General features: G+C 39.1%; 1 pseudogene across 1 annotated transcript; it reads left to right on the top strand.

Moving 5' to 3' along the window:
* The first annotated feature begins 2,151 nt into the window (after nucleotides 1-2,151).
* On the top strand, nucleotides 2,152-2,830 carry LOC307111662 (26S proteasome non-ATPase regulatory subunit 8-like; annotated as a pseudogene). The gene has a single exon. The product of its transcript is annotated as a 26S proteasome non-ATPase regulatory subunit 8-like (transcript).
* Nucleotides 2,831-6,715: the final 3,885 nt, after the last annotated feature.

The following is a 6,715-nucleotide window of genomic DNA, read 5'->3' as shown; positions in this document are numbered from 1 at the left end:
TGACAACATGCTTTGTTCCAATTTTAATATTTTGTAAAGCAGGGAATATGTCACCCTGGCTGGCGTGGCTCAGTGGTTAGAGTGCTGGCTCCTTGCAAGAACGGGTCTCAGGTTCAGTTCCTGGTCAAGGGCACATACCTGGGTTGCAGGTTCCATCTTGGGTCCCTGGTCTGGACATGTGGGGAAGGCAACCAATCTCTCTCTCTCTCTCTCTCTCTTCTCTCCTTTTCTCTTTCTTCCTCCCTTCCACTCTCTCTAAAAATCAATGGGAAAAATATCCTCAGGTGAGGATTAACAAAAATACAAACAAAAAGCAGGGGATATGTCAAAGCACTTTCCTCTCCAGAAGAGTATATTAGCCAGAGTATTTCTTGTAAACCTGCCAGCCCTCTTAGCCATCATGCTACTACTAACCATTTGACTGCTTTACACAATTTGCTCATTTCTACCAGGATATCCTGCCATCCAAGGGTTGTATGCCCCTTTATCCAATAACATATTTTCTTCTTATGACTACACACTTTACACACTGGTTTCCTCATCAAAAGGTCAGACTTTGTTGAGTCTGTTGAGTTGTAACTGGAGTTGGTTGATTGTGTCACAGCTATTGGTTAGATACCAATCTCTTTTTGATCTGGACCTTTGACTATCTGTCAGTCTGACTCTGTAATCCGCATCTCACTGAAGGCCCTGACTGTGACTACTCCAGCGTTTCTTACTGCCTCAGTCCCTCTTGCACACCCTGATGTGCTCTATCCTCTATGTTTGCTGTATCTAGTTATTCGATTAATCAACAAATATCTGTGGAAATTCTCTATGGACCAAAAGTGTTTGTTGTAGGCTGTTGTCTATTATTAAAAATGATACACAAAGTGTAGGGTGAATTTCTAACCAGATTATTAAGGGCTAACATTTGCCCAACAAGGTTTCCTTCTGTGACTTGAATTCTGGCCACTTCTGGGCATTTAAAACCCAACTTTTCTGCCTCTGCATGGCTGGAGGTCATTTGGTGATTTCATGTCCAAAACTTAAAGACCTTGGTTGAGATTCAAATCAGATTTGAATGTCAAGACATATTAATGAAAGACAGTGGTCTATAGTGCACTTGAAGTAGCAGCTTCACGTGTACTCATTATTTTTATGTTGCAAGCCTATTGTCTTGGGTTGAAAGTAGACCAAAGATATCTTTAGACATAACTCAAGGACGCAAGCATGGAATAATTAGGAAACATGTCAGAGCTAATCTTGAGGTGTTATCTAGACGGAGACCTCTGAGAGTTCTTCCAACTTCTTTTCCACTTACTGCATTCAGAAACAATATAAAAAGGCACTAGCAATTATACTAATTAAACTTCCAGCTAATACTAGACCAGCAAAGAACTAGAATGGTCCAGAGATTGAATTAAAACATAAAGAAACAAAAGGAACATAGTAATAGGTGGCTCAAGTCAATACAATCAGACATATGTGAATAATTTTGTTCAGTAGACCAAAGGCCAGTGGAAAATAATGAATACTAAAAGTGGCTCCCTACATCTGACTAGAGTTTGTTCCTCACAAATGGAAGGCACAAAATGATGAATTTACAACCTGCAAGTGAATATTTTAGCTACTGTCTGTCTTCTAGAGATGAATGCTCAATTTGTTTAGTTACTTATCTATTCTCTTATAACATAGTCATTGAAAACCTGCTAAGCACCAGACATTGTGATAAATCTTGGGAAGCAAATGAATAAGAGTTCACAATTGAGTGTTTTTTTGTTTGTTTGTTTTGTTTTGTTTTTCAGAAATGAGATCAGAATTACAACAGAGTGTGATAAATACAACAGAGATAAGGATAAGATCCTGAGATATCAGATTGGAAGGGAGTCATCTTTTTCTTGGTAAGTCAAAGATGGCTCCACAATTGAGGAAATAAATAGGCTGTGTTTCAATGGATTTATATTTGTGTTGTCTATAGAGAAAAAAAAATGAAAAAAATATACAGAGTTAGAAGTTACATGTAATATTTCTATGATATACGTATGTAATAGAATTTGGCAGGATTGAGACAAAATCTTGAGATTAAAAATCCTTAAACATGATCATGAAGATGGTAGCTGCAGATTGAAACTGCCTGGTGGGCTCCTCTAACTCTAACCTTCCATGGCCATGGCCATGGCCTCCATGTACGAGCAGCTCAAGAGTGGAACCATAAAAGCCCCAGCCTCAGCAACTGCCGGGAAGAGCTGGGAGGTCCCAAGCCAGTACGGCTGGAGCTCAATTTCCTGCCAACGACAGGAACCAAACTGCCAAACAGCAGCTCATTCTGGCCCAGAACAGCTCCCTGAGTCAGCGTGTATACACCAGCTCTTGGGCCATAACCTTCTCTTCCTGCTGCCTCAGAATCGGGTGGCTGAGTTCTACATGGAATGGGAATGGCTGCCTGCCAAAGACATCCAGACCCATGTATACATCAAGCATTCTGGGCCCCTTGAGCATACCTAATGGAGGGCAGCAACAACAAGGTGTTCCTGGCCAAAGGCAACATCCCTGCCAAGAGGCAGACCTTCTTCATCAACATCCTGCTTGACACTGTCAGAGATGAGTTGCTGGATGCATGGAGAAGGCCTATGAGAAAATCCTCTTTACTGAGGCTACCTGGATTCTCTTCTTCAATACACCCCAAAGACGACAGACTATACCAAGAAGCGAGCATGGGTCCTAGGCCTCATCAGCCACTACAGCTTTGCCAGCTAGCAGCAGAAGTCAGAAGATACCACCATCCCCTCCATGGAGCTGTCCAAACAGGTCATCAAATAATGCCCTGCAGCTGGAAATGATCCTCTGAGCCCAGCAGGCACTGGGTAATGTAGGGCTTACACTATTGAAAGCAGTTGTAGTGCAGGGATTCCTCCAATAAAGCTGAATGGACATTAAAAAAAAACCACAAAACACAAAAAACCCTTAGAAGCTTTTTTTGACTAAGTAAAATGACATCCTGACATCTGATAAAAGAGAAAATATTAAAATGTATAATATAAATATGCAACTCAACAGAATAATAAATTCTGTAAATAAGCACTTCATGGAAAATCAAAACACTAATAAATATGTTGAAAGGGGCTAAATCTTAAACTGGATTACTAAGTGAATAAAAATTCTGTGTGATCATTCAAATATAGGGTGTCCCAAATATATATACACACACTTTGGATAATTATAAAGTCAGTATTTATTAGAATACATTTCATTTTTCAAATTGAGCTATCAGCTGTTAAAGTGCATATACAGTTTTTGGGACACCCTGTATATATCAAAATTAAACTTTTCGAGGTTCTTGCTTAAATATAATCTGCTCAGAGAGGTCCTCTGCAATCATTTGTTCCCATTCTATTGTATTTGTTTATTGTCTTTTTATTCCCTGAAGTTATAAAAGAACTTTAATATTTTGATTGCCACTGCACCATAATCTCAAAAATGGTGCCTACCAATATATAAGTGCTCCAAAAATGATTGTTGGATGAATAAAAACATACAGAAATGATGGAATAAAACTTATTATTCCTAAAATTGACAAGGGTTAAAAATAATAGTGATGCCAACTATTAAAATGAAATATGTACTCACACAATTAATGAGAGCTTAATTTAAAATATCTGTTTTAGAATTGAATTTTACTATACCTGTCAAAATTATAATGTAAAAGCCTTTTAAGAATATTTCTTCAAATGTATTTGTATGAATACAAAAAATATGTAAAAATCCTACAAATGTACTATTATGATAGTGTGAAAATACAAATAAAATATCCATAAGTAGAGAAAGAGAAGCAGAGTATATCTTAAAATATATTGAGAAGTCATTAAATATAACAAGATAGGAATAAATAAGGCTTATAGATAGTAATTTTAATAAAATTTAAATTGGAAAATAGCTTACCTTGTGTATTATCATTGAAAAATGTAATTTAATTATACAACTGTCAGAGCATAAAATGGTAATGCTTCATAACTAAAACAGCTTCATTTTGGGTAAATAATGTGTCTACAAATATTATATCTAGGCTAAACCACAAAAATCCTAATATATAAAAAACCAGAGGCTGTCATGACCAAAACAACCGGACGGACAACCAAACACAGGCTGTGTGGGGCGACAAGGCTGGCAGGGGTGTTAGTGAGAAACAACAAATGACTGAACAGCAGGCTGCATGGGGTGACCAGGCCAGCAGGGGGGCAGTTGGAGGTGACCAGGCTAGCGGGGGGAGGGGGGGGCAGTTAGGAGCGACCAAGCCAGCAGGGGTGGCAGTAAGGGGTGACCAGGCTGGTGCGGGGGCAGTAAGGGCAACCAGGCCAGCAGAGGGGGGAAGTTGGGGGCGACCAGGCCAGCAGGGGGTGTAGTAAGGGGCAACCAGCTCGGGGGGGGAGGGGGGTGAAAGTTAAGGGTGACCAGGCCAGCAGAGGGGGGCAGTTGGAGGCAAGCAGGCTGGCAGGGAGGCAGTTAGGGGTGGTCAGGCAGGCAGGCAGGCAGGTGAGCAGTTAGGAGCCAGCAGTCCTGGATTATGAGAGGGATATCTGACTGCTGGTTTAGGCCTGATTCTGGGCCTAAACCAGCAGTCAGACATCCCCTGAGGGCTCCCGGATTGGAGAGGGTGCAGGCTGGGCTGAGGGGACCCTCCCCCCCCCCCCCCCGCAATGCACGAATTTTGTGCACTGGGCCTCTAGTATGGTATAAAAACCCTGTCTGGGATTTTAGCAGTCCAAACTTCTGCATGCCTCACTTATTACTAATATTCTTTAAATTATTTAAAAGCTTTATACTGGATATGATTTCTGATTCTAGTCATTTATTTTTTATTTTTTAATATATCTTTTAATTTATTTCAGAGAGGAAGGGAGAGGGAGGGAAAGATAGACACATCAATGATGAGAGAGAATCATTGATTGGCTGCTTCCTGCATGCCCCCTACTGGGGATCAAGCCCACAACCCAGGCATGTGCCCTTTACCAGAATCGAACCTGGGAACCTTCAGTCCACAGGCCGACACTCTATCCACTGAGCCAAACAAGCCAGGACTGATTCTAGTCATTTTGACTTGACATTCTATTTTTTTTAATCTCATATGCATATTCATCTATAGTCATTTATGCAAGTGTATATTGTGTGTCTGAGTGTATATGTGTGTGTTTAGAATATCCTCAGAAAGATTCATAGAAGACTCCTAAAAGTGATTATCTCTAGGGAGTTTGACTAGAAATACAAATTGTGAAGACTTTTTCTTTTGTCTTGATGTGTTTAAATGGGCTTGAATTGAACTTGCAGCAGTAATAACAATAACAGCAATTAAAAATGTATCAAGTGTATATACAGCAAAGAATAATTTCAGAGAACATAATTAAATTTGCATTTTAGAATAAAGAAATGTGAAATAGAGAGGTGAGAGGGTGATAATAATAGCACATTTACTAAATTTGTTCATAATCCAGGGGTAATATGAGATGGAAATCAAGCAGTGGTAAGATATAGAAGAAACTGACTTATTGACTTAGATATGAAAGGTGTCAACTGACTGGAGACAGAGAATGAAAATGAAGAAATTGCTAAAAACAACCTTTTAGATTGAGATACAAGGAGAATTACTTATTTATTCAGCAAAATGCAGGATTTAGAACAGTCTAATCAGTTGCCTGAAGAAGAGACAAACTTCCCAGAACTAAAATTAGAACAGAAAAGCATCTGTTCTAATGGAACCACTGGGCAAAAAAGATAGAGTTAAACTGATTGTATTCAGAAGTGGGAAAAGCAGAAGTAATTATGTAAATTTTAGGTTCAATTAGAGCAAGAGAAATTGAACTGTTAATGCTAGGTTAAGTAAAGCTTATCTGTAAACAGCCTCCTTTCAGAGCAAAACTTTTGAATTTCCTTTATTACTAACTAGAAGCCAGGTGCACAAAATTCATGCACAGGTAGAATCCCTAGGCCTAGCCAGTGCTCAGGGCCCCCCACTGGCACCTGCCTTGGCTGGCCTGGGGCCTGGGGCCTGGGGTCTGCAGGCTGGAGGCAGCTCCTTCATTGATCATCTGCCCCCTGGTGGTCAGTGCACGTCATAGCGACCGGTTGTTCCACCAGTTGGTCCAGTGTTTCATCAATTTGCATATTAGGCTTTTATTATATACAATTGTGCTACAACTGCTAATAATATTAGTATAGTCTTTTTACAATCAGTAATTTCACACTTTCTATCATTTGTTATACACACAATTTATATTATTTTTTATTAACATGGTCATGTGTAGATGGAAATTTGAGGCTCCAAGATAATATTATAGAGCCTGTGTAACAAAAATCAATGAGTGATTGAGATGAAACTTAAATGTATTCAGTTAAAATCATCATTCCACACTTGTAACAATTATGCTCAAGATTGCTTTGGGATTCAGAGTAACTTTGTATGCCTTCATATGATATTCTAATATTTCTATCAGTTTCATGTAAGGGTAAGCTATTCATGAATAGGTGATGTCTATGTGTGTGTTTAGAATATCCTTAGAAAGATTCATCGAAGGTATTGAGTTGAGAGTAAGGTATCTTTCCAGATCTCATTCAAATCTAAACTCAAAATACTGAAGTGTGAAGAGGATTGTGTTATTGTTGTCTTCAAATTTCATTCTCAATTCCTTTCATTTGTGGTTTAGATGCCTTGAATGACTTATGTGACAAGTTAGAAAATCAT

Source organism: Cnephaeus nilssonii, assembly GCF_951640355.1.
Source record: "Cnephaeus nilssonii genome assembly, chromosome: 15".
Lineage (NCBI taxonomy): Eukaryota > Metazoa > Chordata > Mammalia > Chiroptera > Vespertilionidae > Cnephaeus > Cnephaeus nilssonii.
This window is presented reverse-complemented; position numbering and strand designations above follow the sequence as displayed.